Consider the following 23,863-nt stretch of genomic DNA (forward strand, 5'->3'; position numbering starts at 1 on the left):
CTAAAGAGCACAAACTTTGATGGTGTTATGTACAGGTGATATGTTCTTATTGGACCTGATCTGTTTCCTATAATGATCCAAAAACGATGTATGTATGCCTTTTCCCTTGGTGAGAATCAGGAAGACTTGGTAGGGGAGCGATTTTGTTATTGATGGCCTATCCTCAGGGTATTGCATTAATATTCAGATATGGGTGGGGGTCAGGCACCTTGTACCTCTGCCAATCAGTTGTTTCAGTGCAGCTCCAGCAAAGGAAACACTCTGCCCACTGAAGTCATTGGGAGCAGTGCTGCAATAATCACCTTCGTCCACTTGTCCTCTACATGTTGGATGTCATTATGTATCTCCAGCGCTGGAGCTACACTGAAACAGTTGATCGTCAGGTGCCTGGGGTGTCGGACCCTCACTGATCAGTTATTAATTACCTATCCTGAGGATAGGCCATCAATAACAAAATTCTAAATTTACCCTTTAAGGGATTTTCCTAATAATAACATTTATCACCTATGCACGGGATGGGTGATAAATGTACAATCGCTGGGACCACTGGGACTTCCACTGATTGGGAAAACGGAGCTCCTTGAGTTCCGAGTGTGAATAAAGTGGAATGAGTGATTGCTGCTCCATTCACTATGTCAGAGACATTCCTATAGACAGTGAATGGAGAAGTAGTCAGGCATGTACCCAGCCATTCCATTCACATGGGAGACTCAGGGACTCCTGTACTTGTGATTGGTGGTGGTCCCAGCAATCAGCTCTCCAGCAATCATACATTTAGTCGCCTATCTTATGGAAAGGTGATAAATGTTAGCAGGAGAATCCATTAATAAGGTCAGCTACTTTATTGATCACCAGCTTGCACACATTCATTCATACTGCCAAAAGAATGTTTTCCTACGTTCTTCATACATGTATAAGGGGGGTGTCTACTTGAGGTATAATTGGGAGCTTTGAGTATATTTTGCTACTCAATTTTAGTGATCTTAGGTTGGCATTATGCGGGCTTCTATACAAAGCAATGAGCTAATATAACCAATTCCTACACATGTAAATGGAGCAATCTTTGACACTGTATGTTCCTCAAAGATTACTAATGCCATCGTTCTGGCACATAAATTCCCATTTTTGTTGGCAGCGCCTCCATATTTGCGCAGGGCGATGTACAACCAATGATTCCTAATGCCAAATACAAGATGCAATCACCCAACCAAGGAGCATTTTCTTGTTTGTCGGGTGATCAGCAACATGTTTACATGGAGCAATGATGGGGCTAATGAAAGTTGATATGAATGTTCGTCTCAGGTAAAAGACCCCAAAAATGAGTGTATTGTGGAATAGGTTACCTCTTTATAGGCACTGGAAAATAAATACTGAATAACTACGTGCATCTGGTTAACAGAAAATTTCTAAATTTCCCTATATATGATAACCCAATCATAACGTCATGGTGAAACATTGAACCATGACCAATGTCTTCAAAGAAAAGAAGAACTTGCAGTTCCTAATTTAGTTTCATCTGATTCCTTGACACCATTCACCTTTGGTAGCCCAGTTATTTTGGGATACGTTTATGTGTTTTACATTGATAAGTATCACATCGTTGAAGTCGTTTTCGTTTTTCGAGACAATGTGGGCATTATGTTGTCACTCTTCCTATTTATGCCTTGGAGGGAATAAACATGAGCAAAGGTTCCGATTTTCTCAGCTCTACTCCATTGTACCAGGATGCTTGTTCAAACAAAAAGGGCTTCATAAATAAATACAGGTAAGCCCAGAATGGTACATCTGTGCACCCCCTGCTGTGCTCTTTAAATGACTTGGTTTTTTTTTAGATCTAAGTATACTTTTGACCCAGATGTTATCGACTCGTTTAGCGATCAGTCATACAAAGAGTTTGCAAAACATTTTTTACGCTTTCTTCCTATGGAAAAGGATATCTGCTTGGTTTCCCCATGTAGTAGACACAAAACTCATGCTGTCATTGTGTCGCTGTTCTCTGTCAGCACAGCTCTAATTAACCACCTCCCAGCAGAGGCATCTAGTGTAGGAATTTGTTTCATGAATGATCCTGGGATTTTGAAGTTTTGAAGGAAATAGCAGATATAGACCATTGTTCTTCTTAATATTCTTGGCACTTGGTCTGACACCCTGTGATCATGTTATCCCTTCAGGCCGGGGCTTCCTAGACTCTCGCTGCCCTCTGATGGCACACACGTTTCTTTAGTATTTCTGACTATTCCAGTTTTTCATGTATGCTAGCGCGTAAATTTCACACATGTTCAGTAAACTCATATCAGATAATGGCAAAGTTTCTGTCTAGTTTGGATATATAAAATACAGTGAGGGTTATTCCTATCTAATAAAGTGAAGGCCTATCTCTTGGATCATGGGGGTCCAAGAGGTCAGATGCCAACTGATCACAAAGTCATGCCATATCCTGGTATTATGAGATGGATATAACCCTTTAATAATGTCTGAAAGAATGAAACAAGTAACATGGAGGAAAGGAAGTGACACCTTCTGTCAGAAGTAGTTGTCCTTACCACTATCCTCTTAATCATCACCTGTAACCAGGAGGGAATTGTTGCTGCTCCTATAAAGCTGATCTTACAGAGTGTACATTGGTAAACCTTAAAGAGAGGCTTCACTTCTCTCTGTGGCCAGCTCCTCTCTCACTGGTTTGATTGACAGGGCCAGGCAGTGGTCAAGGGGAGAGGGAAGGACTGACCACAGAGAGGAGAGGAGCTTGGGTGCAACAACAGCAATGGTGATGGAAAAAAACAACAACTACATTTTAATCAGGTGAACCACAGCTATATGTCTATGCAAGTAGTTTAATAGGGAGGTCACTGGTGACATATTTCCTTTAAAGGATACCTGCCATTTTTATAATAAAACTTTTCACATGTCATAGTTAGGGATGAGCAAATCGACTTCGGATGAAACATCCGGTGTCGATTCGCATAAAACTTCGTTCTAATTCTGTACGGAGCAGGAGGTCTGTACAGTATTAGAATGTATTGAGCCGAAGTTATTGCTTCGCGAAGTCTCGCAAGACTTCACGCAATAACTTCAGAAATTAATTTGTACTGTAAATTTTTTTTTATTAGAACAAAGTTTTATGTGAATTGACTTCGGATTTTTCAGTCAAAGTCGATTCGCTCATCCCTAGTCATAGTGGCATATCCAAAGATTTTACCGGGGGGGTTATCCCAGTGCTGAGAAGCCCACTGAACACTGGAAAGTAGGGGCAGAAGCAATATGCTGAGCACTGGGCTTCTTCGTCTCTGATCAGAGCAGTGCATGTCGTAATAGAAAGTCTACGGCCCATGTATTTCTAAGGCTGGGTTCACATCACGTTTTTCACAAATAAACGTAAATGTTAAACGGATGCCTCACACTGATGCCATACCGTGGCATCCTTTTACTATAGAGTTCCAATGTAAGCAGATAAAACAAAAAACATATACTTTTTTTTTACCATTGTAAAAAAAATTATAATTTTTTTTACCGGACTGTGCAGGATACAAGAACGTGGTGTGCTGCGTTTTGGTATCCTTTGTTTTGTAACGTATACGTCAAACGAAGGCATAAACGTAATATGAACCCATTCTAAGCATGCTTCTGACGGAAGAGCTAAAAAAAAAATGATAAATCAAAGCCATAGGACCACAGTGCTCATCTGAGTGCTTCTGCTCCTTCATACTGGTGATCAGTGGAGTCCAGGAGCTAAGAATGTCCAGTGCAAAAGTTGTATGATGTGATAGTGATAAGCTACAGTGTATTATAAAATTGTAATATCCTAATATGCTCCAAGTGCCCACATCACACCCAGGGGCGGATTGGCCATAGACCTTACAGGGAAATTTCCCGGTGGGCTGATGCCCAGGGGGCTGCCTGGGTCCTCCTCATGGCGGGCCAGTGGAAGTTTCTGGGGATGTATTTTGTTCTGCTGGCAATATTTTGTGATGGACTGTGATATTTTGCTCTGTTGGGGAGATATAATGTGCCACAATATGGTATTGTTTGCCTTGCCTTCCATCAGTTTGGACTCAACTACAAAACGGGGCCACTTTGAATTCCCAGTCTGCCCCTGATCACACCTAACCATAAGGCCTCATGCACACGACCATGCCCTTTTTTGCGGTCCGCAAAAAACGGAAGCCGCCTGTGTGCCTTCCACAATTTGCGGAACGGGCGGCCCATTTTAGGCATGCCTATTCTTGTCCGCAAAACAGACAAGAATAGGACATGCTATATTTTTTTGGCGGGGCCTCGGAACGGAGCAACAGATGCGGACAGCACATGGAGTGCTGTCCGCATCTTTTGCGGCCCCATTGAAGTGAATGGGTCCGCATCCAAGCCGCAAAAACTGCGGCTCGGATGCGGACCATAACTGCGGTCGTGTGCATGAGGCCTCAGAGTCATAGTACCCATTGAAGAATTACTTTTATGGGGCCTGTTTCTTGTCTAGAGAGTGGAGGAGCTGTCATGGTGGCCAGCAGGTCCCTGTGTCCACTTCACCTCTGATTATTACATTCAGTGCCACAACTTGGGGTTCCATCCATAGATTTACTGTAGTTCTAGGGACATTTTGCTAGGGTTGCTTCTTTTACTCAACCTTGATCACCACAGAACTGTAGCACAGAGGCCACATATTGACATGATGTTTTTGCTGCCTTTTACAGTACTGTAATGTATTACATCATAGAGGCTTAAATGTTCTTGCATTTTACACTAACATAACACATTTATCTTATGCCTCTTATAAATATATATATATATATATATATATATATATATATATATATATATATATAAAATATTTTATATCCAGCAGCTATATGAAATGATGTACGATAGATAAATAGACAGGGATAGATAGATAGAGGCATGCATAGACAGACAAATAGCTAGATATACAGATTGATAGATATATACACTATATGAACAAAACCATTGAGACACCTACATATTAAACCTACAGGAGCTTTATGACATGCCTTTCTAAATCCATAGGCATTAGAAGGAGTTGGTCTACTAGAGAAGGTTTTCTGCCAGATTTTAGCGAATGTCTGTGGGAATTTTTGCCCATTCATCCAGAAGAGCATTTGTGAGGTCACACATTGATGTTGGATGAGACTGACCTAATCATCTGAATTCAAGGATTAAAAGGTGTTCCCCAATACTCTGGTACATATAGTTTAGGATAACTGGGAGATACTGGAACAATGTAGCCCAGCCTCTTTCTCTAACCCTCTGCCCACCATATATGATTGCTATTCCAATCCCCACCATAAATGATTGAGTGGCTAAGGTGAGAATCCCTCTTTAAGCTCAGTTTGGATTTTTGCTAATACCTCACCCTTGTGAATTGTACACAGTTTATCTTACATGTGGGCTGTGGGGCTCACATGCGAGTTTCTGTACAAGTGACAGGCATACCTTTCCCACACTACACTATGTCTAGACTGATATGGACTTACTAAAGCTGATCGAAAGCTGACATCCAGACAAATTAGTTCCATGATCATGAGACAAACCATTCTAAAGATTTATCCAAATAATGGCAGTAGCCAGCTCACTTCCAGTTTAATACACCTTCTAATCCTCCAGTGAACTCCCCTTTGAACTAAGTTTCAGGCCATCAGCTGTGTTTCGGAAGACTGTGCACTTTATTTGGATGTAAAGAGATCGCACCAATTTGTATGTATACACTTATTTCTTCCGGTCACTGCCTTCATGCTCCCGTTCATTTATAGAATACGTCACATCTTTTGTCTCACCAAAGGTTTTTTTAGACATGGCTTTTTGGGCCACCTTTAACTTTCCCTTATTTTTGTGGGGTAAATATTTTAGATTCTCCTTTTTATTTAAGATTGAGTTTTTTTAATCTGAGAGTAGTATATATATATATATATATATATATATATATATACAGTGGATATAAAAAGTCTACACCCCCCTGTTAAAATGTCAGGTTTCTGTGATGTAAAAAAATGAGACAAAGATAAATCATTTCAGAACTTTTTCCACCTTTAATGTGACCTATAAACTGTTCCACTCAATTGAAAAACAAACTGAAATCTTTTAGGTGGAGGGAAGAAAAAATATAAAAATAAAATAATATGGTTGCATAAGTGTGCACACTCTTAAACTAATACTTTGTTGAAGCTACTTTTGATTTTATTACAGCACTCAATCTTTTGAGGTATGAGTCTATCAGCATGGCACATTTTGACTTGGCAAGATTTGCCCACTCTTCTTTAGAAAAACAGTCCAAATCTGTCAGATTACGAGGGCATCTCCTGTGCACAGCCCTCTTCAGATCACCCCACAGATTTTCAATCGGATTCAGGTCTGGGCACTGGCTGGGCCATTCCAAAACGTTAATCTTCTTCTGGTGAAGCCATTCCTTTGTTGATTTTAGATGTATGCTTTGGGTCGTTGTCATGCTGAAAGATGAAGTTCCTCTCCATGTTCATTTTTCTAGCAGAAGCCTGAAGGTTTTGTGCCAATATTGACTTGTATTTGGAACTGTTCATAATTCCCTCTAGCTTAACTAAGGCCTCAGTTCCAGCTGAAGAAAAAGAGCCTAAAAGCCATGCTTCACTGTGGGTATGGTGTTCTATTGGTCATGTGCAGTGTTGTTTTTGCACCAAACATATCTTTTGGAATTATGGCCAAAAAGTTCAACCTTGGTTTCATCAGACCACCTTTTCCCACATGCTTTTGGGAGACTTCAGATGTGTTTTCACAGAATGTAGCCTGGCTTGGATGTTTTTCTTCGTAAGAAAAGGCTTTCGTCTTGCCACTCTACCCCATAGCCCAGACATATGAAGAATACGGGAGATGGTTGTTACATGTACCACACAGCCAGTACTTGCCAGATATTCCTGCAGCTCCTTTAATGTTGCTGTAGGCTTCTTGGTAGCCTCCCAGACCAGTTTTCTTCTCGTCTTTTCATCAATTTTGGAGGGACGTCCAGTTCTTGGTATTGTCACTGTTGTGCCATATTTTCTCCACTTGATGATGACAGTCTTCACTGTGTTGCATGGCATATCTAATGCCTTGGAAATTCTTTTGTACCCTTATCCTGACTGATACCTTTTAGAAATGAGATCCCTCTGATGCTTTGGAAGCTCTCTGTGGACCATGGCTTTTGCAGTGGGATGCAACGAAGACATTTTCAACTAGAGCAGCTGAACTTTATTTGGGGTTAATCAGAGGCATTTTAAAGTCCTGTGGGCAAAAATGCCTTATTGATGCTAGAGGTCAGAGGAGAATGGGCCGACTGATTCAAGCCGATAGAAGAACAACGTTGACTGAAATAACCACTCGTTACAACCGAGGTATGCAGCAAAGCATTTGTGAAGCCACAACACGCACAACCTTGAGGCGGATGGGCTACAACAGCAGAAGACCCCACCGGGTACCACTCATCTCCACTACAAATAGGAAAAAGAGGCTACAATTTGCACAAGCTCACCAAAATTGGACTGTTGAAGACTGGAAAAATGTTGCCTGGTCTGATGAGTCTCGATTTCTGTTGAGACATTTCAATGGTAGAGTCCAAATTTGGCGTAAACAGAATGAGAACATGTATCCATCATGCCTTGTTACCACTGTGCAGGCTGGTGTTGGTGGTGTAATGGTGTGGGGGATGTTTTATGGGCACACTTTAGGCCCCTTAGTGCCAATTGGCCATCGTTTAAATGCCACGGGCTACCTGAGCATTGTTTCTGACCATGTCCATCCCTTCATGACCACCATGTACCCATCCTCTGATGGCTACTTCCAGCAGGATAATGCACCATGTCACAAAGCTCGAATCATTTCAAATTGGTTTCTTGAACATGACAATGAGTTCACTGTACTAAAATGGCCCCCACAGTCACCAGATCTCAACCCAATAGAGCATCTTTGGGATGTGGTGGAACGGGAGCTTCGTGCCCTGGATGTGCATCCCTCAAATCTCCATCAACTGCAAGATGCTATCCTATCAATATGGGCCAACATTTCTAAACAATGCTATCAGCACCTTCTTGAATCAATGCCACGTAGAATTAAGGCAGTTCTGAAGGCAAAGGGGGTCCAACACCGTAGTAGTATGGTGTTCCTAATAATTCTTTAGGTGAGTGTATATATATACATATATATATATATATGTTATGTAGTAGATGTGGCGAAACCAACCTCGCCACTGGGTTTTGGAGAGGGCTGTTTAAAAGCCTCTTGCCTCAGGATTATGGCCCATAGTAACTGTAAAGGAGAAGACAGACCGGCCGCACAGCTTAAATCTGTCTGTAGAATTGTGTTTTATGTTATTATGCGTTCGGTTAAATTGTATGTTATGTGAGGGCACCCAGATAGCTAATATTATTGTATTCATGTATTCTGAGTGCCAGTCACCTAATGATATGCACTCAGACTTGAGCTATCTGGGGATATGTTAAATGTCTGTGTTTGCTGTGGGGGTGTGCCATTGTGTGTTTGGGTGGTGATTCCTGTCCTGTTGTCTCCACATGTGTATTGGTGATCTCCCCTTTGTCCTGAGAGATAATTGGATTGTGTTCGGTCGTCTCCGGGACAGAGGGGAGGAAACCATGATGCATTGTGGGGATATGTTGTATCTGTCCTGTATCTGCAACAAAATGTAATAAAAACCAGGCTGGGTGTGCCAGCACTTCAGATCACTGCTTGACCCTCAACACGGAGCCTTGTCTCGTTATTGGGGGATTCCCTGTATGCTGTTGGAGACTGATTGCCAGGAGTGTAAGCTGACGGATACGCTTTTCCTGTTCGTCTGACTGACAGCTACTTGTGAGGTTCCAGTTTGGAGTGCTATTTTGTATCCAGTTCGGGAGGTTGGTGTTCTGCAGTAGCTGTGCCTGTCTCTCGGAAAGGGGCATATCGCCTGAACGGATCTTAACCCCTTGTCTGCGGAAACGGTGCCGTTACATTGGTGGCAGCAGTGGGATCGTTCCTACAGCCAGAAGGACAGCTACAGGAGACACCATTTCTGTGGATTCTACAATTTAAGGGCAACGCATGTCTCAGTACAGTGACCCTAAAAGCACCAGGATGGAACCAGCAGTGGAGTACAGATACTCTGTGGAGGAATTTGACCGTATGATGTGGTTGCGGCTGAACTTCTTCGGACCCAATCCAGCTGAGAAATACGTGAAGTTCGTGAGGAATCTAGTGTCTACGACCCTACTATACCGGGCAGAAGGTGACGGTCAGCTGCCACGTTGGGTGGACCTCCATCGGAAGTTACGGTTGCGGGACAGTGGGAGCCCAGTCTCCATTCCCCAGCAGCAGTGTGAAGTGCAGGGAGAGGAGAGCAGCGGCCTCCCTCCCCAGCGGCAGGCTGAGTTACAGGGGGCAGAGGCAGTTGTTCCTGCCCCCCAGCAGCAGAGTGATATGCCGGGAAGGCAGTGTAAAATGCAGGGAGAGGAGAGCAACGGCCTCCCTCCCCAGCGGCAGGCTGAGTTACAGGGGGCAGAGGTAGTTGTTCCTGCCCCCCAGCAGCAGCATGATTTTTTGGGAATAGGGAGCCTAGTCTCCATTCCCCAGCGGCAGTGTGAAGTGCAGGGAGGGGAGAGCATCGGCCTCCCTCCCCAGCGGCAGGCTGAGTTACAGGGGGCAGAGGTAGTTGTTCCTGCCCCCCAGCAGCAGCATGATTTTTTGGGAATTGGGAGCCGAGTCTCCATTCCCCAGCGGCAGACGGAGTTACAGGGGGCAGAGACAGTCGGTCCTGTCCCCCAGCGGCAGAGTGTCCTACAGGGAATAGAGAGCCCAGTCTCCTTTCCCCAGCAGCCGGACACTGTATTGGGAGCGGAGGCGGTCGGTCGCCCTCCCCAGCGGCTGGAAGTATGTATGGGAGAGGAGCTCGTTACCCCCTCTCCCCAGCGGCAGCTTAACGCACCAGGGGGAGACAGTAAGCCCCACAACAGTGCAGATGGGACCGTGGTCTCTGCACTTACAGCACAGGGGGTAGGGACAGTCGGTCCTGTCCCCCAGCAACAGGGCTGTTTAGCCAAAGGGGAGACAGTCGGTTTCCCCCTCCAACAACCAGGCTCCAACCAGGCTTCTTCCGTGGTAGCGCTGGCACCAGGGCTGAGTACCGCTGATCCCTGTCCACAAAGCAACCTCCACTCCAAACCAGGGAGCAACACAGAGACCGGGAGTACCAGCTTACAACATCACCTTGGTGGACTTACTGGACAGAGACAGGCTACGAAATTCAGCAGGTCCAGTATTGGGTTGTGGGTGGGCTGCCAGACTAACTCAGGTACCGACCGGCGTGAGGTCAGGTATCTGGTTAGTCTTCCCTGGGGGGGGGAGATGTGTGGCGAAACCAACCTCGCCACTGGGTTTTGGAGAGGGCTGTTTAAAAGCCTCTTGCCTCAGGATTATGGCCCATAGTAACTGTAAAGGAGAAGACAGACCGGCCGCACAGCTTAAATCTGTCTGTAGAATTGTGTTTTATGTTATTATGCGTTCGGTTAAATTGTATGTTATGTGAGGGCACCCAGATAGCTAATATTATTGTATTCAGTGTATTCTGAGTGCCAGTCACCTAATGATATGCACTCAGACTTGAGCTATCTGGGGATATGTTAAATGTCTGTGTTTGCTGTGGGGGTGTGCCATTGTGTGTTTGGGTGGTGATTCCTGTCCTGTTGTCTCCACATGTGTATTGGTGATCTCCCCTTTGTCCTGAGAGATAATTGGATTGTGTTCGGTCGTCTCCGGGACAGAGGGGAGGAAACCATGATGCATTGTGGGGATATGTTGTATCTGTCCTGTATCTGCAACAAAATGTAATAAAAACCAGGCTGGGTGTGCCAGCACTTCAGATCACTGCTTGACCCTCAACACGGAGCCTTGTCTCGTTATTGGGGGATTCCCTGTATGCTGTTGGAGACTGATTGCCAGGAGTGTAAGCTGACGGATACGCTTTTCCTGTTCGTCTGACTGACAGCTACTTGTGAGGTTCCAGTTTGGAGTGCTATTTTGTATCCAGTTCGGGAGGTTGGTGTTCTGCAGTAGCTGTGCCTGTCTCTCGGAAAGGGGCATATCGCCTGAACGGATCTTAACCCCTTGTCTGCGGAAACGGTGCCGTTACAGTAGATATCAGAAAGGACCTGTCATCCAAGTATGATGTTATCAAGCCAAGCTTTTCCATATGTCTCGCACGTACCGGGCGCCAACGATGACATGATGAGCCCCACTACAGTGTCTCCAGAAAGTCCCATATGTCCCTCTGCCTCTGGAGCCAGCTGCCGAAAACATCACCCCCTTTTTGCCTGCTTCCCCCGAAACACAGCTTGGCTCCGTGGGACACACCACAAGTGGTGCACTCGTGGTTGAACTTGCACTTGGCTCCAAATTTACACCCCCTTTCATTGAATATAAAGCACAATCCCCTTGCGGACATTGCGGCAAAACTGGATTGTCACCCGCCCCCTGATTCACCCCGAAAGGACTGACTCAACCTAACTGGCGCTGTCACCTTCAACCACAAAGCGATGTCTTTGTGATCCCATCTAATATTCAGGCGTACCGCCTTCCGCTGCCTAAACTGCTCATCATAACACAGCCATGCTAGTCCCCCATACACCTGATAAGCCTCGCCGATAGCGTCCATATAACAAAAAAGTGCTGAGCAACACTCCGGCGATTTTTACCCGATAACGCTTGCTAATATCGGGAACGCCTGTAGCCAGTTCGGGAACGTCCGCGGTATCAACCGATATCTATGCTTTTCTTCGTCCTCTTTCTTACCCTCATCGTTCCTATTTCTATCTAAATTAAACCTTTCCAAGGGAAGAAGGGAAAATATATCCACGTACTCCCCTTTCCAAATCCGCTCCCTCATCTGCTGCTTCAAATGCACCGCCAATGGGCCCTCAAAACAAACATAGACTTCTCCTTTTGCTTTATTGTCCAACCTCACCACTTCCTCTTCCCCTGCGTTTAGACCTACGCCGTGTTACCCCATGAACCTAAGATGGCTGCACCTGAGCAGTCCTGTCCTTGTCTGTAATGTGGACAATAATAGAACATGTTCTATTTTTTTGTGGGGCTGCAAAACGGACATACGGATGCAGACAGCACACAAATTACATCTATGTGCTGTCCGTATTTTTTTAAGAACCATAGAAATGAGAGGGTCCATGTGCAATCCATAAAAATGCGAATCGGATGGGGACTTAAAATACAGTTATGTGCATGTATGTAGTCTAATACTGCTTAACCCAGGTGACAGTCTCCATTTATGTGGCTTTTTGCAGGTCAGCGAGCGGAGTGGTATTATAATCCATAGAACATATGTTTAATCTACTGTGTACTTACTAGTTCTATGCCCTTCCCCCACATCTGTGAATAATTTGCCTCTCACTGCACATTGTGTCTGCATCTAGTATTAAAACAATATACAATTTAAGTAAAGGTCATTTTAATGCTAATTACATTTTATGCAAATATATACTCTCTCTCTTTCTCTAATAATACATATAATATATATATATATAATATCTATAATGTATAATAGTATTTAAACAATGTACAATTAAGAAAAAGCTATATTAATGATAATTACATTTTACACAATACGTTGGTAAAAGAGTATTGTATGCATCTTATATACCATAAATTGCAATTAAAAGTTGCACTAAATGGGAGCCATTCAAGATTAATCTCATTTTTTCCGTTCTTTGGCAGGCGGTATGCACAGAACCATGCACAATATTAAGTAAATTGTATCTTGTTTACGGTCAGTGATTTCTGGCCCAGAATCCATTAGTGTTGCAATTATGATAGGATGCACGTCAGCAGGTGACATTGCCCTCAACAGGTGACCATGTGTTTACATTTGAATGATAGTTGAAAACTTAAAGGGATTTTCCAGGGAGATTTTTAAAAAATAAAATAAAAAAGAATTAGGAGGTTAGTCGCCACCTCTGATCCCTGATGCTACCATTTTGCCACTGCTTTCTGTGGCTCTGGAAATTCTAGAAAAGACCCATTCAGCTAATTAGTGGCCCTGGTGGTGAACAGCCTCAGCCAGTGATGGGCTGATAGGCTGCTAACATCGCTGACATGTCAAGCCTGGACAGGAAGTGCAGAGCAGTGGGGACCAGAGTAGTAGTAGTAGCAGTAGCAGAGTAGTAGTGCGGGAGGATCAGTGGAGGTGAGTAACAACTCTTTGTTGCTTTTGACATCTTTTTGCTTCTTTAAAATTCTGCATGTATCAGGAGGCAGTTGTAGGATGAAACTGAGCATGTGCAGCCTTCTCAGTGAGCAGGACAAAGAAATAAGAAAATATCAAACAGCAGGTGGTGCTATACAGATCCAATTTATTGAATATACTCAGTGGCTATGCCAAATTTTGTATTACATGCAATTACAAAAGTATTCAGATCCAGGTGCTGGTTTGAAAACTGATGAATATTTTTCATTGGACAACCCCTATACGTGCCTTACCTCTCTCTGAGGTTGTGATTGTGATGACTTGGTAGAATGGTGATTGATGATCTTCTTACATTTACAGGGGGCAGGGGAGTAGCTAGAGTGGAAGCAGGGGAAAAGGCTGCCACGGGGCCCAAACTCAGAAAGGGCCCATCCGGGAGAAGGACTGGACGATTTTATTGTCAGAGCCCTTTCAACACTATTAAACAATGACATTATATACAGCAACATTATATCAGTATATATAGAGACATGAGTATAGTATATAAGCGTGGATGGACGGCTGACGTGCCTGGTCTGAGAGAGCGATTTTGACTAGTCGCAGGAGTGAGGGTTACACAGGAGTGGGTTGCTGGGGGGGGGGGGGGCACAATCAAAAATTAGCTGTGGGGCCCAGTCAGTTCTTGTACTAATTAAGTCAAACTCTTTATATGGCACAATTACTGGGCCAATTATCAGGAATGAACCTTCCTATGAACGCTTGTTTTGAATATTAGCCCGTGTAAAGGTGCTGCTGATCACCAGATGAACAAGCAAAGCACTCCACCAGATGAGAGCATCTCTGGTGCAGGCACCAAAATCATCATTTCTGGACAGCAGGTCGTCCTGTGTAAACAGTGATCAGCTGCCCAGAAATAATGAATCTATAATGGGATGAGCGATCGCAGCAGTGATCATTCGTCCCCATGGAGAGGATGGCTGCATGTAAATGCAGTTCTCACCTCCTCGCACAAGCGGTTCATTTTGATAATGACTGCTGACTTGGTCCATGTAAATATATCAAATCATACAATTTCTGACAATCGTCATCTGCTTGATGTTGCCTGACTAGAATATGTAAAGCATCTCTCACGGCGGTGTAGTATTGGTCAGCAGACCACTGCCGGAAGCTCCCATTGGAGTGTGCTAGTGCTCTGACTTTTTTTTTCCTTCGGTCACTATGTTTGAAAGAGAGCCATCCTGCTCCACATGGCTTATTCTGCGCTGAGCAGAGGAGCTCACTAGACTGGATACAACCTCAGGGCAGGACTCATACTGCTTCATGGTTTCTCTGCAGTCACAGGGCTATTTAACAGGAGAAGACTGAAGTGGAGACATTTATTGTAGCCTTTATTCTGGTGAGTATCATTTTATGCATTTCCTCTTTCTCTCTCTCTCTCTCTCTCTCTCTCTCTCTATATATATATATATATATACTGTTCTACAGATATACATTTATTTTTAAAGTACTTAAATCCTAGATGCTTGAAGGCTTGGTCTCATTTCATTTTTTTTTTTTACCATTTTTAATTAAGGAAGAAAATAAGAAATGCTTTTGATCCAAATTAAGAAGCTGTAGCAGCTGATGACTGACATTTGGTGCTAGATGAATGAAACATTTAAATCAGTTTCAGTCAATGCCAGAAGACTTGGTGCCCTGATAAAAAGTGCAGCATTTAAATCTGCTATTTAAAACTAATAGTTTGCCATTCATAACTATTTATAATAAAACTTGAGTAAGGAGTGTTTGTATAAGGGCTCATGCACACGACCGTATGGCTTTTTCAGTGTTTTGCGGGCCGTTTTTAACGGATCCGTTGTTCAGTTTTTTGTTTCAGTAGTGTTTTTCCGGTTCTGTTCCATTTTTCCGTATACAGTAATTACATAGAAAAAATTGGGCTGGGCATAACATTTTCAATAGATGGTTCTGCAAAAACGGAACGGGTATGGAAGACATACGGAGTACATTTCGAATGTGTTCATTTTTTTTTTGCGGACCCATTGACTTGAATGGAGCCACGAAACGTGATTTGCGGGCAGTAATAGGACATGTACTATCTTTGAACGGAAATACGGAAACAGAATGCATACAGAGTACTTTTTTTTTTTTTTGCGGAACCATTGAAATGAATGGTTCTGTATATGGACCGTATACAGAACGCAAAATATCGCCCGTATACGGAACGCAAAAAACGTTCGTTTGAACGAGCCCTAAATATGTATGCTGCTGCAGACTGTAGGAGCATAGCTGATTCCTCACATGACACTGATAACCCTCAGCATTCTGCTGATTTCTGTTTACTGAACTATTGTATCTTCCTCATAGCTAGTACTTGTTGCATCAACAGATCTATCTATCTAATGTCTATTTCTCCATCTTATATCTATTTTATATCTATCAATATGTCTAATATCTATCATCTCTCTGATATATATATATATATATAATGTATATTTCTGATATCTATCTATCTAACAATTTCTTTATCTGTCTCAAATCTATATATCCATCTATTTTATATCTATCAATCTCTCTAATATCTGATATCTATCTATTATCTATATTTCTTATACCTAATTAGTGTTGATCGCGAATATTCTAATCGCAAACTTTTATCGCAAATTTTGGCACTTTGAGAATTTGCGAATATCTAGAATATAGTGCTATATCTTCGTAATCGTGAATATTCTAGATTTTTTTTCATCAGTACCCATGATCCCTCACTGCTTCTTGCTTGTGGACCAATGAGAAGGCTGCAAAATCTTTGACTTTCGGAGTAGTGTTGATCGCGAATTTTCATATCGTGAATTTTTATAGCGAATTTTCCGATTGCTGATTTTTGCAATCGAGAGAATAATGACTGGAGATCACGAATTCTTGAATTCACAAATATTTGCCCAAATATTCACAAAATATAGCGAATTCGAATATTGCCCATGTCGCTCATCACTGTATCTAATATCTATCTATCTATCTATCTATCTATCTATCTATCTATCTATCTATCATCTTTGTAATATATATCAATCATCTATCTACCTATCTATTTTCTATCTTGGTCATATCTATCTCATTATGTAACTATTGATCTCTTATCTATCTCGTATCCATCTATCTATTTTATATCTATCAATCTGTCTAATATCTATCTATCTATCTACATTATCTATCTGTCTATAAGTTTTTGTTCTGTCTCAAAAAACTTTGCAAGACGGATCCATCATTGTGCGACGTATGCATAGGCCATTTAGCAGCCTTTTCCAGATATTATACATGCTTATTTCACAGAAATAAGGTTCTTCAGAAGCCATGTTCTTATACAATGTAAGTACTTGTAAATGTTTCAGCTTATGGAAAATATTATTCGCCTTAATCTCTGTTTCCCATATGGAGTCCTGCCACAGTGGAGCTTGCAATCTAATCTCATTGTGTCAGTCACGGACATACTAAGATCAAATTCTTATAGAAGCTATCTGTATCTAGCATATAAATGGGTGGAAAAGCCATCTGCAAAGTCTAGTTAAATTTTGCCTCTGTTGGGAACTCATTGCCGTAGAGCTCCATGGCCGCCATGTTAGGCCTTAGCCCGCTTCTGCTGGGTATGGAGAAACGCCTCCCAATAGTTTGAGTCTATAACGTATAGCTCTTTTGTCCCTCTTGTTTCTGGTAGATGGACCTGTTGTAAGGTGTGCCCTATAATCCGTGATAGCTTTCTTCATAGATATATTGACTATAGTCGATGGGAAAGAGTTAAGTGATGAAATACCTGGTTAAGCCATTTGTCAGATAAATTTTCTGCTCATCTCTCAAAGAGGTGAGGGTCAAGTTTAGTTTGTGTAAGTGACTTTTTTTGTACACCCACGTTGCTTTCATGATAACGTCGGTGAATCTTTAACTGGTGTGACAACAGTCAAGCTCCCTTGATGCCGTGTGACTGTAGTGACATATGCGGTTGTCCTGCTTTATCCTGTTCTTCTGACACTAATGTTTTCTCCACTTTGGGCAATTTCCACTTGTTAGAAGTGTTTCATGACAATAAACTTATCACGAGGTCTCACTGCTGTGACCCCAAGTTATCAGCAGGTTGAATGACGTCCTTTCAAGTCAATGGGCTATTTGTGTAATACAGGAGCTAGAGGTGTTCCTTGTAACTGCTCTCCATTCTGGCCAAGTCTCGAAGATACTAAACAGAGAACCCCCTGTATTAACTCACAGTGCTCTGGTATGAGAACATGGATCTTGGAATCCAGAACTCCACTAGATGACATAGTATTTTCAACTTGTGTTTGGTAGGAATGGGATCTTCAAGGCAAAATGCCTTGTAAGGCTAGCTCAGATGAATATAATGATGCCTTTCACTTAGAGATCCTTGCTTCATTCTGGAGAAAAAGTACTTATAATCCATATGCAAATGAGAGGTCAAGTGCAGTGAGGGTTGCCCCAAGCCAATCTGTGCACCCTTGCTCCTCCTGCTTCCTCTTCCAGCCTTTGCCTCTCCTTCCTGATTGACAGGGCCAGGTTCCTGCACAGTCATCTCACCTGATCCTGTCAATCAAGAAGGAGAAGGAGGGGTTTAGAGGAAGCAGGAGGAGCAAGGGTGCACAGAGTGGCTTGGCCCAACCCTCAATGCACTTATCTGCTCATTTGAATATGGATTAAAAGTACTTTTTCTCCAGAATTAAGCAAAGATCTCTAAGTGAAAGGCATCGTTGTATTTATCTGAGCTAGTCCTACAAGGCATTGTTCCTAGTTTGTGAATTTCCTGGAGACAGAGTTAGGGCTGTTTCACACGGAAAATGTCCTACTCTTGTCCGCATTACGCACAAGGATAGGGCTGTTCTATTATTCGTAACGCACCATGTATCCATGTTTTGGAAAACGGCTGCGGCTGTGTGCATGAGCCCTAAGGGCTCTTTCACACGAGCGGATGCCGTGCGGGTAATCTGCTGCGTGAAAGAGAGCCAAGCCCCGTTCCGGACAGCAGAGACACGGAGCAGTAACATGATTGATAATGCTCCGTGCCTCTCTGTGACCTTTTTACTACATAATCTCAGTGAGATAAAGTTGTCACCATGATTTTGTAGTAAAAAGATCACAGAGAGGCACGGAGCATTATCAGTCATGTTAATGCTCCGTGTCTCTGCTGTCCAGAGCGGGGCTTGGCTCTCTTTCACGCAGCAGATTACCCGCACAGCATCCGCTCGTGCACACAGCCGTAGCCGTTTTCCAAAACATGGATACATGGTGCGTTACGAATAATAGAACAGCCCTATCCTTGTGCGTAATGCGGACAAGAGTAGGACATTTTCTATATTGTTGTTGGGCAATGGAATGGACAAAGCGGATGCGGACTCTTTGGAGTTCACACCAGTTTTGTGTTTTTCATAGTTCTGCTACGTCAAAGGAACAGAAAATGGAAAAAAAACAAAAACAAATTGTGCTCAGTTTGTGACAGTCCCGTCAGGTTTCAAATATTTATGATGGGAGAAAAAGTTGTGTCTGCTGTGCGCTTGCTCTTATCAAAAATAAAGAGCCTAAGGCCAAGTTCACACGTCAGTGTTTTGATCAGTGTTTGGTCAGTGAGTTCCATCAGCGATTGTGAGCCAAAACCAGAGATAAGGTATAACAGAAAGATTTGCACCTCTTCTGTGTTTTTGACCTCACCTAGTTAGGCCTCCTGCATACGAACATGTGCGCCCCGTGGCCGTGCTGCGGCCCACAAAATGCGGGCTGCAATGCACGAACACCGTCCGTGGGGCAGCCGCAGTGGATCGCGGACCCATTCACTTTAATGGGTCCGCGATCCAGCTGTTCCGCAAAAAGATAGGACATGTTCTATCTTTTTGTGGAACGGAAGTACGGGATGAAACCCCATGGAAGCACTCCGTTCCGCCCCATTCCGCATCTCCGGATTTGCGGAACCATTGAAGTGAATGGCTGCACATTCGTGATGCGGAATGCACCCGGAACGGTGCCCGTGTATTACGGATCCGCAAATGCGGTCCGCAATACGGCAACGGGACACCTACGGTCGTGTGCAGGAGGCCTTAAATTAAACTTTTATTTGTTGCCACAATAGAAATGATGACTGTAGTGGATGAAAATAAATAAGTCCGATCTCATTAGACCCTCAGACTGTACCTCTTGGATTTATAGACTTTGATTTATGTTGCTGTATGGCTGAACCCTGGTAAAAAAAATTGGGAAGGACCGGGCAGGGGCGTAGCTATAGGGGGTGCAGAGGTAGCAGTCGCTACGGGGCCTAGGAGTCTGAGGGGCCCAAAGACCCTTGTGCCACATAAGAAGACACTGGTATTATATCAATAATTTGGCATGGAGGGGGTGCCGTTTAAATTTTTGCCTCAGGCAGTACGAAGGCTACATGCTTCCCTGCTCCTGGCCACAAAGCACTGAGGGAAGAGGGGCCCAAGCTACACTCTTGCACCAGGGCCCATGAACCTTTAGCTACGTCCCTGGGACCAGGCAGGGTGTGTAAATTACCATGTTCGCTTTGCTTGGTATAATATAAAATGTCATAGCGTGTTTTTGCACCCCCTCTTCAGACAGCTGAATAGAGGGGATGCCAAAGAAAAACTCTGGCCATTCTGGAGTAAATTATTTACTGCAAACAAATAATCCCTGAGTACACTGTGTTTGACAGGAGTTTGGGAGGCTGACTAGCAACTTGCCTTGTCACCAGAGGTATCCAGACTGGATATTTAAGGGCTTGTTCAGACTGGCAGCATGGTGTCTATGTGGGTGTGCAGACATCTGGTGGCATCTATCGTGGAAACTCCAATTTCCCAATGAGCTGGGAATATTCCTCCTAATCATATATATATTTATTACCCTATAAAGTTGATACAGATCAGAGACTTAGTATTAAATATACACAGTCAAGTCACATTATTATGACCTGATATCCTGAGTAATCACCGTGTGCAGCAGCTTAGTCGGGCTGGGAGTCCTGGTAGGTTGTCACAGATATCTGGAGTCACTCTGACTTCCCACAGCTGCTGAAGGTTGTGTCGGGGAGGATCCATTCAGCGAACATGTCGATCAAGGTGGTTCTACAGATGCTCAATTAGGTTAATGTCTGGGGAGTTAAGAGGTCAGGGTAATACAGATGTAGCAGGGGTAACACACACACTATTAACTCAAATTTCTTAACTCATCGCGTTATCTTGAAACAAAAGCCATTGAAAAGCAATTGCTTAACGCATTTAGTTGCAAGTCTCGATCTTGTTCTACTAACCAATGTCAGACATTTCTAGCCGTGTCACATGTCACACTGTCTTGCTGGAAGATTCCCTCTGCCCCAGAGAAGACAATCAGCATGTTACGGGTGTGCGTGATCTGCAAGGATGGATTCATACCCAAATTGGCTAAGCCAGCTAATGAGGTGGCTTCTTACATGAACTATGTGCTGCTGACGTCAAAAGTAGGAGATGGTAATAATACTCGACCGTGTCTTTGCAGTATATGTTCTTGGATCATACACAGTGCTTATATCAGTGTATAAAGTCACATATTTTACAACTTTTTTAAACCAAACTCATTGGACAAAAATCAAATATTGTGCTGAGTATCTAAAATGTTTCTGTCTCCTGAGAGATGTCCAGGCGCTGAAATAGGTTTCATATTGGCAGATTTCCTATTTTGCACTTGTCCTGGAGTCACCCACATCGCTTCAGCAACACTGTCAGGAATGGCAGAGAACAGAGCGCTCTCTTTCCCGGCTTAGGGTATATGCCTGGTCATGTGTGCATGGTGTAAAGGTAACAGGGCAATGTAATGTGCTGGAGGGCACAGTAAGGACATCCTCCTTGTGCTGGAGAGAGCTGGACTGTTGGGACAGCAACATATAATATGCAGTTATATTGAGTTTATTCTGGTGCCGTAACTGAGATACACATAAACATATCACTACTGCATAGAATACATGGCACTAAGCATTTTCTCAAAAAAGATGGTATGTGAGGCACTTAACGGGAACCTGATGCTTTGCAACCCAAGAAATGTGGATAAATGTATCCTATAAGATGCCCTACTGGCCTCTGTCTGTGCTCATCCTTTTAATGTCAGGTGAGGGCAATTCCATTTTGTTTTTCAGGACCACTGTGTGCTATACAGGACTCTGAGGAGTCTCCTGTCCTCATCATAGAAAGTGATGTACAATTTACAGCATCTGTTCCTGATTTTTACATGTAAGGACTTCCTTTATTTGTCTTGGCAATCTTTATTTCTTGGGATGAGATTTTTAGGCTTTGGAAAAATTAATAGTTTTCTGGTAAGGTGTGTCTTTTTGCTGATAACACAAAGATTTGTAACAGGGTTGATGTTCCTGGAGGGAAACACCAAATGGAAAAGGATTTAGGAAAACTAGAGGAATGGTCAAAAATCTGGCAACTAAAATGTTCGGCTAACACCACAATGATCCTATCATGGAGGATCGAAGGTATGCAAGTCACATGTCACCCATGTATATTCTGTGCCCCAATTCATTTTATACATGATTTTAAAGGGGTTTGTCCGGGTTCAGACATATTCCCATTTTCACCTAGGCAGCCCCCCTGACTTGAGCATCGGAGCAGTTCATGCTCCGATGCTCTCCTTTGGCCTGCGCTAAATCGCATAGGACAAAGGCATTTTTTTGAGTTCCGGTGATGAACCGGGCTCTCCATGGGGCTGCCAGGCGGAGGCTTCCGCCCAGCAGTGAGCCCGGCGACGTCACCAGCACTGATGGGGGGCGGGCTGTAGCTCTGCCCTAGCCTGTAAAACGTCTAGGGCAGCGCTAAAGCCCGTCCATTAGAGCCAGTGACGTCACCGAACACACTGCCTCTGCCCGGCAGTGTGTTATTGTAAATAAAAGAGCCCATGATATGCTCAGATGCTAACATCAGGAGGGCTGCCTGGGTGAAATTATGGGTATGCCCGGGTTCAGCTCTGAACCCGGACAACCCCTTTAAGCATCTCTTTAGAATCATTGAGGAATCCTGGCATCCTCTGTACCAATGGTTGGAATTGTCTATTCATCCACTGGCATAAGTGTGCAGTCAATGACCCTATACTTGAAATAATGAGTCTTCTTGGCAAAGGAAAAACATTTTGGGCTTTGGCCAAAACATGAAACATAGGTGTGATAGTTTTTGGATTATCCAAAAAAGCTTCACCCTCCTCTAAAATGTCTCCCACAGATCTTCTAAAGGAATCTGGAAGATCCACCTTTCAGTTTTCTGTATACATTAGAGCAGTGGTGGCGAACCTACTGTATGGCACGGGTGCCAGAGGCGGCACTTAGAGCCCTCTCTGTGGGCACTCACACCCTGGAAAAAGTCTATGGTGTACAAATATGCCTTAGACTTTTCCTGCCATTCATCAGTGTAGGGCGCACTATGAACAGCACAGGCAGCGCACTGAATGTAGGCAGGCTATTATAGCTATATGATAAAGTACATGGAAGATGTACTATACTGGACTGTAGTATTCAGGTTAAATTGCTGTGCTGGCACTTTGCGATAAATAAGTGGGTTTTGGGTTGCAGTTTGGGCACTCGGTCTCTAAAATGTTCACCATCACTGCATTAGAGCCTGACAACAATTTCCTGTTTATAACATGACTATCTAATGCTACAATCAACCCCCTCCTTGCCGGAGGGTCTGATTGTAATCTAATAGTTATTACTAAATTGTTTTAGCGCTTGTTGTTCCGTATACTTCAGGTTATAAGATGTTCTTTTATTTTTTGTATGTAGAATTTTCATATCTTGTTCTACCAAATCTTTAAAGTCCTCCCTTACTGGTAGAGGTATATTCACTGGCCAAGCTGTATCTACATCATCAGTGACGGCAAGGATCCAACAGGAAGCCACCTTGCCAAGAGATAAGCAACACCAACGCTATTCCATTGCTTTGTAGAAATACCATGCCATTTAGCTGAGCCAAGTGTGGGTGATATTGGGTGAATAACAATCTAGATGGGACTGGCAGGCTGTTGTGACATGGAGAAGCTCTGAGAACTTTGCTGTGGTGTCATCTCTGTTCTGTATACTTCCCTGGTGCTCTATAGATGTCGCATTAGGCCTGGGATGGCCAACCTGAGGCTCTCCAGCTGTTGCAAAACTACAACTCCCAGCATGCCCAGACTGCCCACAGCTAGCAGCCTACAGCAGGGCATGGTGGGAGTTGTAGTTTTACAACAGCTGGAGAGCCGCAGGTTGGCCATGCCTGCTTTAGGCCTACCGGCTGTATCTATGACAGGTTTACATATATGGGAAAGTTAGGTCTACCATAAACCTGTTGAGCTCAGAAGCCTCCCTGGACCAAACTGTTACATAATATAAATATATTGTTTTATAAAGTTATAGATGGTTTCTCGCTGAATAATGTTCCTAACATTTGTTTAACATCCAAAAGATCAGAAATGCCACAGACTCTACATATGTAGTATGTGCGATGAGAATGGATACAGATGTGTCTGTGCTGTTACCTATTAACTAAACTGTATTTGGATGAATAGCACAAAGACCTATGCGTGTGAATGGTGGGTGTTATCCTTTTCATGTGCGGGAAATGCATATATTATCCATAATTCCTACTCACAACATAGGAGGTCTTTAGATCC

The 23,863-nt window shown here is 43.4% G+C and overlaps 1 protein-coding gene across 3 annotated transcripts in view; it reads left to right on the forward strand.

Moving 5' to 3' along the window:
* SLC7A2 (solute carrier family 7 member 2) overlaps positions 1-23,863 on the forward strand; it is a 119,160-nt gene that overhangs the window by 38,946 nt on the left and 56,351 nt on the right. For 2 of the 3 annotated variants that reach the window (XM_044299590.1, XM_044299604.1), the window contains exon 1: positions 14,448-14,597. The exons of the other annotated variant lie outside the window; for it this stretch is intronic. The gene's annotated coding sequence lies outside the window, so the exon portion shown is untranslated. Of the gene's footprint in view, positions 1-14,447; positions 14,598-23,863 lie in introns of those variants that run through there. 3 annotated transcript variants of the gene reach the window in all.

The sequence above is a fragment of the Bufo gargarizans genome, chromosome 1 (genome assembly GCF_014858855.1).
Source record: "Bufo gargarizans isolate SCDJY-AF-19 chromosome 1, ASM1485885v1, whole genome shotgun sequence".
Lineage (NCBI taxonomy): Eukaryota > Metazoa > Chordata > Amphibia > Anura > Bufonidae > Bufo > Bufo gargarizans.